Genomic DNA, 13,605 nt, shown 5'->3' with positions numbered 1-13,605 from the left:
TGTGCATAATGTGGGATCCATATAACATAAAACACACATGCACCAAGAAATCTGCGAACTTCACTCACAGATATGCATACCTCCTTCATCTTTTGAATTGCATCAATTTTTGCTGGACAAGGTCGTCTCCCATTGGGGCCACACATGTGCCCAACAATCAACACCTCTTTCACTCCAAACACAGACTTCTATCTTGAGAGGGTAAGGTTTACCTCTTCCAGTCTGGATAGGATCTTGTCACAATCATTTATGTGTTGTGCCACAAAGTTGCGGCACCCCTTAGAATCCAAAGCTTTATCTTTATTACTTTCTTCACATCCTTTGATAGGAAAATCGTCAAGAAAAGGCATAGTTACTTGGGGAATAAAGTCACGTAAAACCTTATTCATACCATTCATCATATGTGCAACCGAATTGGTTGCTCCCTGTGGTAAGGTACACATCCTCACCAAACCCAAAGGTGTCCTCATGGTAGTCAGATCCCTGCTTTCCATTGCTAGTTGGAATTGATCATACCCTGAGTACAAATCTCCCATAGAATATATTGCCCTTCCTGCAAATGCTTCTGCAAACTCATCCACAATTGGACCTGTGCCCATATTCCTGATTGTGACTTTGTTGACCGGCTGCATATCTTGGATGAAGCGCAAAGCTCCATTCTTCTTTGGTACTGTGAACCACCTGTTTGAGTATGGAGCACATGAAGGCTCCAAAATACCCATCTTGATCTTCTCATTTAGCAGCTCAATTAACTTTGGTAAGTGAGCCTTTGGAACTGGTATTGGCCGTAAGTTCCAAGGTACATGAGGGATGGTAAAGATCACCATAGGAGCAACAATGGTAGGATCTACACATCCTATCTCATGTGGCTCAAATGCAAATGCTTTTCCATGTTTAGAGAGCATCTCTTCAAAACATTCCCTTTCAACCTGTGTCAAGGAGTCCTCATTCCCAATCTTCAATTGCTTTAGAGAATCCTTTGTAAACCTGTGTCCAATCCCTTTTGGATTTCTGAGACTAGGTTGCAAAGAAGCCTGTTCTAACTTTTCCTTGCAGTCCTTTGGCAAAGGGAGTGCCACTGGTTTTACCTTCTTTGCCACAGTCTTGTACTTGGTGTTCACCTTTACTTCATGTTTTTGCTTTCTATCCTCCTGTTCCTTTTGAAATGCCTCGATCACATTGTACATTTCAAGTGAGCACACTTTCACTATCTCATTTTGGTCATGTGAAGGATAATCTACTATAGACTGCAGATCCTGTAATGTGTCCACAAAAGAAAACTCCTCAAACATACCTGTTATGTTTTCATTGTTACCTAGCAGACCATGCTCTTTCCACTCCTTTTGTAGACTATGTATATGCTTGCGTGAACCTCGACTCAAGTTCTCAAATTTTAGAAAAGAGACATATCCATATTCTGTTAGACCTGTAAAACCTGTACAGAAATCCTCCTTATGTGAGAACCTTTCCCTTTGTGTACCATCGTAATCCCGCTCTACAATGGTACCTGGCCAAAACCCATTCTCTCTCGATGATCATAAAACTCTTTACTCAACCTGGGCAATGGGCGCTCTCGGAGACTGTCACGATTTCTTTCATGATTCACACAGACAGTGAGAAATTGAACAACACGTTTTCCATCTTTACTTCTTATCCTAGCATAAGTAGAACCATCATCCATTACCTTTGTTTCCATTCTAACCCCTACAATGTAGGGTTGTCCAAGGATGAGATCATAAGAAGATGTGTCCTGTACAAAGAAATTCTGCTCTTCCTTTACATCTCCAATAGTTACTTTCACACTTGGACAAGCTGCATATAACTCACCTGATGAATTATTTGCTACCTTAACCATCCATCCATGATCTGTGTCCATTGGTAATTTGCACTTGTTGAATAAGCTCTTTGACATTATGTTTATTTCTGAACCATGGTCAATTAAGGCAACAAATGGCTCTTCAAGATCACCCACCTTGACCATTGTCTCTGTCGTAGCTCTTGCCCAATGATTCCTGGAAAAGTGACTTCTTGGAATGACTTCGTACTCCTCATCTCCATTTGAAAATTGTACTTGCTTTGTTCTTCCAGAAGAATGGTAGCACCCTACGACATCCTCATCATGCTCTCTGTCTTCCACCTGTATTACCTGTGTCTTTAAGCTTTCTCCTTCAGATTGCGGGCGAGTGGTGTCAACAAGAGTTTGCCTCTTTCTCTTGATGATATCAATGATCTCCTCGTGAAACTCACGCTTGGCTATGCCAAGGACTTCTCCCAAGGTAAACTCTATTTTGCTATTCAAAATTATTTCTTCTAGAAGTTTCTTTAAGTCTGTAGCAGCCTCAATATCAGATTGTAACTTATAAGTTGGAGTTTTAGGCTTACCTTTTGATGACTCCTTTTTCCTCCCAGTTGTACTTTCTTCCATAGTCACTTCAGGTGGGGGTGCTTCTCGTGTTGGAGGCGCTCGAGGAGGTATTGTATCGCTTCTCCTAGTAATTCTTTTTGATGGTCCTTCATCACCACTCTCTCGCCTGCGCTTTTCTTCCACAAAAACTTCGTTGTTTTGACATTTTGCAATATAGGCATGCACTGACAAGGAGTCCACAGGATCATTCCATCCTGTTTCTAGACGAATACAGTCACCTGCATCATGTAGGATTTCTCTTGTAAGCTTTCCTTTCCTTGCTAGCTCCATAGCACTAGGCCACAGCTTACCATTTTCTTCAAAACTCCTCAATGGTTCAATCTTGACTGTATAAGTAGATGCCTCAGATGCAGAGATGGCATGGGTAGTGGCCATATACTCTACCAGACTCTGCATTCCTCCTTTCCCAAAGTTAGTCCTTAAGGGTAAACCTGTCTCCCTTGAGTGAATCTTCCCATCCTTGAAGAAGACAAGATCTTTTCTCAAAGCTTCACTGAAGCTGTCACACTCTCTCCTAGCATGCTCTGTGCTGTCACACCATATGCATCTATGAACAAAACCTTCTTTAGGTTGTTGTTTTTGCCTTGAAGATGGTGCCAATGGTTGCCCCTTCTCTTCAAGCTTTGTGAGTTTTACTTTTAAATCCCTCATACCTTTCATAAGCTCATCTATTATGGTGTCATCAACTTTTGGAAGTATAAAGGAAGAAGGCTTTACCATCTTTTCAGAAGCTGTGGAGGTAGATGGTGCACTACCAACAACCATCTTATCCCGTCTCCTTTGGCGCTTGGCAAGTAATGAAACGACAGCTTTAACTTCATTCCAATCTGTCTTCAGTCCCTGCTCAGCATCTTTGTCCTCAAGAAGTAGCTCCAATTGCTCCTGGAGCTCCTTTCCTGTTGCTTGTAAGAAGAGCTCTGTCTTTTCTGAGTCAAGTGTGGCCTTCTCTATCCTTGTAAGTTGAGCATATCGTCGCTCAAACTCCCTGAGTAGCTCTGTTGGAGAGAGCCCCTCCTTCGGATTGGCTACCCACTCCAGGAAAGTTCTCTTTGTTACTCTCTCAGAGTCCTCCATGAAATACTCCTCCTTCATCGCTAGCTTGAACTCCTCCCAATTTCTTCCATGCTTATTCCTGATTCCTCTCACATGCTCTCTAATCTCAGGAGTCACAACAAGATCAAAGCTTTGGAGCATCTCATCTTCTGGCACACGATGCAACTCCATCTCCTTTACATAGCCACGAAGATACTTTGTCACATCTTTCCCATTGAACTGATCCATTTTGTGCACCACTGCTTGAATAGCTTTGGTTGCTGACACTTCTCTTCTTTCTGTAGCATGTTGTTGTTGCATAAACAAGGCAAATTCTTGAAACATTTGCATCGTAGCGGGATCAAAAGGCATACCTTGCTGCTGCGGATGATGATCACCCATGGTTGAAGTAGCTTACAGATCCCCACTAACTCACCCTGACAAACTTCGCGTCGGGTTCACCAAAAAGTGTGTCAAAGAGTTGGCGGTCTTGCTAGGAAGGCGCCGGGCCTCTAGCTGTGAGGGTTTGTGGGGAGACTGTGTAGCTTTTCACTTCAGCAAGCTTAGTGTTTGTAGAAAATTCATTGTGTGTAGCCATTGGAATCTCACACGTAGACACACACAAACGCACCCGTGAAACCCTCAAAACAAGACAAAGATAAAAACATCAAGGCTTTGATCGTATCTAATCAAAGGTAGGATGAAAGGGTTCACTGATGCATTTATAATAGCAAGTCTCTGTGCTCCAAATAGACTGCGAATGGTTCTTTGAAACTGTAACTTAGTGCTTACAAAGATGTAGATATTTTGCCTAGCGATAGGAATGAGCCGTGTATACAAGTCTTCTTGGTTCATAGTAATATTAAGAAAGCAAGACTCAACCCCTAGAGGAGAATAAATATGTGCACATCGAAAGAATTAGAGTAGTCTAGTAGTGGCAAAATAAGAGGAAGTGGAGAAAGAAGAATCTCTTGCAGTCTTTCCGGCCCAAAGAGAAACACAATTCTCTGTTGGAAGTGGATTTTACGGCTAATACAAACGTTAATTCTAATATGTTGCACAAAATGAAAGGGTTGAAGAGTTACACCATCGGGGTTATTCATCTAAGAAAGCTCAGAAAGTAGTCCAAACAATGGAGGAGACAGACAATCAACACACAAAGACCCACACAAGCTTTATCCAAAGAAGTGAAGCACACCTTAAGACTTGTGATATTGTAGCCAACTTGATGAAGTAGATGATGCGTAGTAGTCACCAACACCGTTTGCAAGCCACCAACAATGCGTCTTTATTGAAGAAAGAAGGTTACATAGAGTGTATGAGTATTACAAGTGAGGAGATAGAAGGCTTGAGGCATGAAGTAGCAAGCTCAAGATGTGTTGGGCTGAAATTGAGAGAAATTTTTCCTCACGGAGATGGCTAGGAGGTTGGGTGATGGCTTGATAGAGTGGCTTGATTATGGGGATTGCTTGAGCGCTTGGTTGCTTGATGGTTTTCTTGATCATCAAGTGAGGAGCAAAAGGCTCTTTTTAAAGGTGAAATTGCCTCTTGAAGAAGATATTTGCTTAGAAATATCCAAGGGATTTTTTGCGACAAGTGTCTCCCTTTTCAAAAATATCTTGAAATTATCTTCAAAGTTTCTAGATCTTTCTCTTCAAGAAATTTCTAGAGGTTCTTCTAGATCTATCTAGAGGTTCTTCTAGATCTTTCTAGAGGTTCTTCTAGATCTTTCTCCAAATATCTTCTCCTTGCCGCCATAAGCCTCCAAGAGTAGCTTTATAAAAAATTGAGAGAGAGCTTAGCATACATCATGGATGACATCAAACAAACTCGTAACCACTTTTCTAAGGGATTTTTCTAGGTCCATAATCACTCCAAAGTGCACCTACTATGTGTAGAATGACCCCTCATGGGGTATACTATGACTAAGGTCACTTTTGGCCATGCTATACATGTCATATGCCACCTAGGATGCCTACTAGATATGAGGTAAGTTTTATAGTCTCATTTCATCATGGCTCCAAGAAGACGTTCACAAAGAAGCCCGGGATCGAAGCCCATTCCCAACAAGAGTGACACATCAGACTTCAACTAGGTTTTTGCATGCTACATAGAAAATGCATATACTTATGCATACTTCAGGTATACACATAAAATCCATAATATTGTAGGGCTTAGCTTCCGTTCCCACCATGCACGTGCCACGGCAGGACAACGCGCACACCCCGGGCCGCAAAAAAAAGAAAAAAGAAAGAAAAGAAAAAAGAACGGCCCCTGCCTACAGACAACTTTCGGCTGCAATAGCTTCACAGTCTTGCACTCCATCTCCGAGAGATAGAGGCCTACAGGGCACTCTCTGCACATACAGAGCCGCCTCGGTTAGACAACAGAGAGAGAGAGAGAGAGAGAGAGAGAGAGAGAGAGAGAGAGAGAGAGAGAGAGAGAGAGAGAGAGAGAGAGAGAGAGAGAGAGAGAGAGAGAGAGAGAGAGAGAGAGAGAGAGCTAACGCTACCTCTTCCGCTTCTAGAGAGAGAAAGAGAGGGACGTGTGGAACTGCTCTCCAAATAGAAAAAGAGAACTCTTCGGCTCAGAGAGAGAGAGAGAGAGAGAGAGAGAGAGAGAGAGAGAGAGAGAGAGAGAGAGAGAGAGAGAGAGAGAGAGAGAGAGAGAGAGAGAGAGAGAGAGAGAGAGAGAGAGAGAGAGAGAGAGAGAGAGAGAGAGAGAGAGAGAGTCTGAAGAAGAATCTTGCAATTTCCTGCAGCATATCTAATGCCCTCTATCATAATTGTACATAATACTCTTAGGCAATTTTCTGCAGCATAGCTAATGCCCTCTATGATGATTGTACATAATACTCTTAGGCAAAGTAATGCTCTCTGTTATGAGTGTGCGAAGGTGAGCAAAGCTCCACACAAACACAAGAAATCAATAATCCTGTCTTTAACGAGTCACAACACATGTGCATTATGTTGTGAATGCATACGTTTGTGTGTGTGACAAGCTATATAAAATGGGCAGGGTGTATTAACTAAGTGGATATTTTTCGAAAAAAGATGGATTTTGACACCATCATCTGTAGTTATTTGTGCACATGTAGTCCATTAAGGGATATCAGAGCACTTATATTTTCAAGTTTCTGATAATAACAGAAGTGTGAAGTTAAAGGTTCTTTGGGTGAGAACAAAAGTCCACTATCAAGGTAATTATAAGAGGAATGTGGCGTTTCTAGAGGTCAAAAGCATCATGAACTCAACGGCTCTCATCTCCACTCTTGAGATTGCAGACATTGATGTGTGTCGGCTCAGTTGGACTTGGAAGTGTGTTACAGCAGGTGAGATATTTGAAAGATTTAGGTGAGTTTAAATTTGATTCTTTTTCCCTACACTTTATGTTTTGTTACATGGGCATGCTAGCTCCATACTCTTTGCCGTCACCACTCGAGTTACAGAAAATACTGAATTCTGGCTTTGTGGAGTTCCGCGTGTGAAGTTTGGCAACGAGAAATACAAGAGCCGACAAAGGCTTCTTCGGAGGACTCATTCTCAACCAAGGCATACAGATCATAAGGATGATTCAAGACGGACATGGTGAGGTGATAAAAACTGTGAAGGTAATTTTTATGGACGAGATCTCCAATGTCTCTTGTATAATTTTTCAATTTGTATTTGTTCCTTTCATAATTGTTCCAATGGCTGTTTTAAGTGATTCGGTGCCATTTTGAAATGACATGATATCAAGGCCCGTCGTTATATCAACTCTTATCAAGGCATCTTTAGCTAAGTTGGTTTTTGTATAGAGTCTTGAAATTCCATGTGTTTAATTTTGTTGACCTTGACATTGTTAAGTATAAAGATGTCAATTCAGATGCATTTTTTTTGTCTGTAGAATGCGTTATGTAAGGATTTGATTTGGGAGACCTTTTCCCAACTACTTGGTGAAGTTTGAGAGTTTTCTGCTAACTTTGGATGTTGCAACCTTTCATGTCTTCTTGTCTACATTCCTTGACTTTTACTTACATTGACATGTGCTTTTACGGAGGCATATCTTGCCATGGAATGTCGCTTCCTCCGCTCATTGCGTTGCAGACTGTTGGATGTGTGTGTGTGTGTGTAAGAGAGTCTACATCAAGCGATGCAAGACAGAGCTTGTACTCTATGATCTCATTGCAAATCAGATTACATCTCTATAGTTGAAACCACATCATGATGAAAGCCAAAATACAAGATAACTGGGGTAGAAAAGGTTTAAAGCTAAACAAAGACTACAAGTTTCGAGGGTTTCAAATAGTGAAGGGGAATTTGTGGGGCAAATGGAAAGAGATAGATGGTAACATTCATTCCGACCTAGCTCTTGTTCATTGCGAAGGTTGTTGAGGCTTTCCCTCTACTGCCAAGAGCAAGAGTCTCCTAGCAAAGTTGTGTGGCAACTACTCCTATGATAATGATAATCATGTCGGAGATTACCGGGTGCGGCTGCTCGATGATCGAGATAGAGTTGGCACTGCAATCAACGGCTGGTGCCGAGTTGTAGGTTTTATTGATGCTGTGATCGGTTTGAGATTTGTATTGTCACTCGGTTAGGTGACCTCCACAATAGATTGACATACTACTGATTTGCTTGTAAAGAGCAAGGCCACTGCCCCATACATTGGGTTTACTCACAATAGCAATCAAGTGGTTATGATGTGTCTCTCTCTCTCTCTCTAACACACACACACACACACACACACACACACACACACACACACACACACACACACACACACACACACACACACACACACACACACACACACACACACACACACACACACACACACACACACACACTGAGCGGTCAAGATGAGCGCACAAAGCGGAATTCCATGGCAAGATATGCCCCCGTAAAAGCACATGTCAATGCAAGTAAAAGTCTAGGAATGTAGAGAAGAAGACATGAAAGGTGGCAGCAAAGTACTATGTATGCAGAAAACTCACAAATTTCACCAAGCAGTTGGGAAAAGGTCTCTCAAATAAGATCCTTACATAATGCCTTCAATATGACAAAAATTACATCTCGGCTAAATTTATATCTTCATACTTCACAAAGTCAAGACCAACAAAATTAACTAAATGGAATCTCAAGACTCAATACAAAAAGCCATTGGAACAGTTATGGAAGGTACAAATACAAACTGAGAAATTATACAAGTGGCATTGGAGATCTCATCGACGAAAATTAATTTCACAGTTTTGATCACCTCATGTTGCCCGCTTTGAATCATCCCTATGATATGCTTGTCTTGGTTGAGAATGGCTTCTCTGGAGAAGCCTTTGTCAGCTCTTGTATTTGTCATCGCCAAACTCCACAAGTGGAACTCCACAAAGCTAGAATTCAACATCTTTTGTAACTTGAGTGCTGACGACGAAGAGTATGGAGCTAGCATGCCTATGTAACAAAACATAAAGTGTAGGGGAAAAAAATCAAACTTAAACTCACCTAAATCTTTCAAAGAACTCACCTGCCGTAACACACTTGCAAGTCCAGCTGAGCCGACCTGCATCAATGCTGCAATCTCAAGCGTGGATATCGGAGCTGTTGAGTTCATGATGCTTTTGAGCTCTAGAAACGCCACATTCCTCTTGTAATCACCTTAATAGTCGGCCTTTGTTCTCACCCAAAGAACTAACTTCACAGTCGTGTTATCATCCGAAACTTGAAAATATAAATGCTCTGACCTCCCTTCGTGAACTACATGTGCACAAGTAACTACAGACGGCGGTGTCGAAATCCATCCTGTTCCGGAAGATGATCCACTTAGTGTGTACACCCTGCCCATTTTATACAACTTGTCAAACAAGAATTGTTTTACACGCTTTAAGAGGGTTCTATCCAAACTGGTGCTCGGTGTAGAAGCTGAATGGTAGGGTAATGGAGGGGACAAGTGAGCGCTTCTTGTACGCTATGTGAAGAGGGAATTTTCGGCTAGTTTGCATTTCCTTTTGGGTAGCTCCTCTTTATCTTCAAGAAAGCTCAAAATCTGTAAAAATTGCGCTTGCTTTCAAAGACTCTGAGCTTCAGCTTCAGCTTCCATGATATCAAAACCTCTCCAAGAAAAGGTTTTTATTGAAAAAATAATCCTACAAACTAACTTCGACCAGCCTAGTGGACCACACAAGCACACACTCAACTAAGCATCCATCAGAAAAAGAAATCTAGCCAGCAAATAAGTACCACTCACACACAGAAACTCTCCAACAACAAAGTAAACAGGCCTTTCATAGATGTTAACACTCTCTCTCTCTATGACACCACTCTCTGCTGCACTGCTCCCCTTCTTTGCTTACCTTTTTCATCACTCAGCTGTTTGGAGCTCGCTGACCTGCACGCCATCTCCCATGTACTACTGCCTACTTTCACCACTTGCTGTCCCTGGTGGTCAGAAAATGGAGCAATAAAGGGCACCTCTCCATTCTCTATTTCCCCTTCAATGTTCCGTCACCCACCTCTCCATTCACTGTATCTGCCATCTGCACACAACACACGCACTCACATCCAGTAGAATCCTCACATTCATCACACCTCCACATACACATACACACCATCAAAATGCCAAGACAAAGGTGAGACACCCAGCCGGTCTAGTGGACCATACATGCACACACTCAATCAAATATGCATCAGAAAAAGAAATCCAACCAGCAAATAAGCACCACTCACACACAGAAACCCTCGAACAACAAAGTAAACATGCATTTCATAGATGTTAACTCTCTCTCTCTCTCTCTCTCTCTCTCTCTCTCTCTCTCTCTCTCTCCTCCCCCGCTCCCCAGCTGCAGTCCTCCTTTCCTTCCCTTTTTCATCACTCAGCTGTTTTGAGCTTGCTGACCTGCTCGCCATCCCCTATGTACTGCTGCTTGCTTTCACCACCTGCTGCCCCTGGTGGGTGGCGGCTTGTTCTAAATATTGGACTCTAGAGGATTTGGCACACCCTAGAGTCCACCACATGTCACATTTGGCAACCGGTCAAGCCGATCGCTGGTCAACTTGCATGCCTTAGTTTTTTTCCAAGGCAGCGGGTGAGGGGGGGATGTTTGAACCAAAAAGTGATTAAACATGGAAGGGTTTGAACCCTGGTCCGTGCGCTCGAACTCGAATGCTCAACCACTAAGCCAAAAGCTGCACGGTGCTCAGTCCCTGCCCGCAACCGCTTTTAACTTAAAGTGCTCATTAGTGAGTTTAAACCTCTACGCCCACATGGGGGGACTCTATGTGTACGGGCACCCCCGGTTACTGGTAGTGCCATGTAGACATAGAGTCCGATATCTAGATCGGCGTGTGGGCAAAAAATGCAGCTCTCCATTCAATGCTGCCCCATCGTTCATTGTTCCCTCACCCACCTCTTCGTTCACTGCCGCTGCTATCTGCACATAACACATGCACTCACATCCAGTAGAATCCTCACATTTCATCACACACACACACACACACACACACACACACACACACACACACACACACACCCCATAAAACCTCCAAGACAAAGGTGAGACACCCAGCCACACATTGATATAAACAATACCCAGAGATATGGCACCTACTCTCTGTTGCGCTGCTCCCCTCCTTTCCTGCCCTTTTGCATCACTGCACTGCTTTGCGCTTGCTGACCTGCACGCCATCCCCCATGTACCTCTGCCTGCTTTCACCACCTGCTGTCCCCGATCACTGCTACATTTTCTGCCCACGACCTCTCTCCATTCGCTGCTCCCCCATTTGTTAAATGTTCCCTCAACTACCTCTCCATTTATCGCCGCTACTATCTGCAGACAGCACATGCACAATGCAGGCACACTTGCCACAACCGTATCTAGTAGACACATACACAACATCAAAATGGAAAAAGAAAGGTGAGACATCCGGTCACTTACTGTTATACATTAACACCCAGAGATTTGCCACGTACACTAGCTCGCATGTCAAAGTGGGATAAAGGCTACAGAAACTCACTTAGGCCATCGACAACCGCCTCACTCATAAGAAAAGAGCATGTTAGCGAGCTCTCCAAGGAAAGGCTCAAGCCTGCTGTGGTAGAAGGTGAACCTACACAAGGGCAACAAGACACAATAAGAGGATTGGGTTCTTCCTGAGCGCAAGCAGGTGCAGGTTTTGAGCACGAGCTTGTTCTGAGGATGGACCAATCAACTGACCTTGAGGACGATGATATTTATGAAACCCTGCCTAAATCGGAAGCGACATTTAGGCGGAGGTTTTGTGAGAGCGCACTATTGCCAGGTTCAATAAGAGCAAAGAAGCTGTCTAGAGTCAAAGATGACTTAATTTATGAGAAGGTACAGGTGATGTTCAAGGCGGAGCTGAGCCTTTTGAGAGGTGACATTGAAAAAGAGATGTATGCAAATGCGGAGACATACAAAAAAGCTATGTATGCAGATATGTGGAAAGAGTTGGACAAAGAGATGCTTAGTAAGTGTGACGAGATGTACACATCATTGAAGGCCGAAATGGAGACGATTATGAGTGTAGAAGTGAATGTAATGGAATGCGTGATGCAAAAAAGATTAAAGGATGCACTTGCTACATTTGAATCCTCGAAGGATGCATTGATCGAAGCACTTCAGGGAGACCTTACAGCTTGCAAAAATACCCCCGCAAAGGAGGGAGAATATCAACCCTCAAGGATAAAGGAGCTCAAAATCTTTAAGGAGCAGGTGAAAAATCTACGGGAAGAGGAAGAGCAAAAGGCGCAAACAACCTCTTTATGGGCGGAGCACCTATTCAAAACACATGAGAAGGTTGATAAAGCTGAAAAGTGGATCGAGGACGCAAACAAAAGAAAAGATAAGATGCCTGAAGCCACAACGACATCCACTATCATCAATATGACAATTGAGAAGGAGCAAAAGAGAAAGATTAGAGCCCTTCATTTGCGCGCTACAGGTCTCAAAGACATTGAAAAGTAGAAGAAGTGCAAGAGCTCTTGAAGCGCATGGGTATTTCTGAACCCACACACATAGGTGCTAGGAGAGTTGGCAAGAAGGCAAGTGATGAGAAAGGAAGGCCCAAGGAAAGAGCACTCATTATACGTTTCCCTACACTTGAAGCTAGGAAGGAATTCCTGAAAAAGAGACCGACACTCAAGCAAACTTGGATATTTTTGGGTGATGACCTCACTATAACACATGTAGCACACATGCAAGGGCTGATGCCAAAGATCAAGGCATCGAGGGAGAAAGGGAAAATTGCTTTCTACAGGGGAGGGAGAGTAGTGGTGATGGAAAAGCGCACCGCATGACGGTGCGAGACCTATGGGACTAGCCTTAAAATGGCAGCATGGAATTGTAATGGATCAATGAAGCTAGGTGTAGGCGCATTTGAGGATAGCTTTAATGGAAGATAATTTTTCACTCGGAAACGCATCAGACTCCTGGCGGCACATTACCTAGAGTTACGGGATACCATGGGGAGACTACTTGGAGGCAAGATGTGAGATCAACGCATAGAGGACAGGGGTCAAGAGGTGTGGCAGTCCTATCAGGGAGGAGATTCAACCCCTCATTCGTACTGTTCAGAGAGATGAGCAAGCCATATATATGTGGGTCAGAGTGAGAGCGGAGATAGGGAGGCCACTCTACATTGCAATATGCTATTTTGCCCCCAACATGTCACGTGACACATCCCAACCCTATGTGTCCGTGGACAAGCTACACCACAGCAAGGTTCAGTCAGTCCGATCAAGTTAGATTAGCAGTGATCTGGCACTTTTGTGAGTCTATTCGTAGACCGTGCATGCCCAGTCACTTAACATAGATGCATATCCTCCGGTTGCACACAGCATGATCATCGGAATTCCCATCAGAATCCATTAGCATCAATTAGGGAAATTTTCCAGTGCATTTAGCCTATTTTCTTATTTATTGGTATTTTCACTTATTATTTTTAAGTGACTTTCCAACAAAAGTAGGTAGGACAATTTTGCTAAGTTAATATATAAGCAAACCCAAGTTAGCACTAAATGGCAGAAGAGGTAGCAGGAGCACCTTGCTCAACATGCAACTTCTCAGCAAGACCAACCCCCGCGACTACTCTGGCATTTTCTCCACAGAAGACCTAACGTTTTTGCATCAGATCAGCCTTGGCGATTTGTGCACAGC

The 13,605-nt window shown here is 43.2% G+C and overlaps 2 pseudogenes; one reads left to right on the top strand and one right to left on the bottom strand.

The window, feature by feature from the left end:
* Positions 1 to 6,283: 6,283 nt before the first annotated feature.
* LOC147425507 (uncharacterized) lies at positions 6,284 to 7,178 on the top strand (annotated as a pseudogene).
* Positions 7,179 to 8,576: 1,398 nt separating this feature from the next.
* Positions 8,577 to 11,411, bottom strand: LOC147425506 (uncharacterized; annotated as a pseudogene).
* Positions 11,412 to 13,605: the final 2,194 nt, after the last annotated feature.

This window comes from Adiantum capillus-veneris, chromosome 25, assembly GCF_014529385.1.
Source record: "Adiantum capillus-veneris isolate H3 chromosome 25, ASM1452938v2, whole genome shotgun sequence".
NCBI classification, from domain to species: Eukaryota; Viridiplantae; Streptophyta; class Polypodiopsida; order Polypodiales; family Pteridaceae; genus Adiantum; species Adiantum capillus-veneris.
This window is presented reverse-complemented; position numbering and strand designations above follow the sequence as displayed.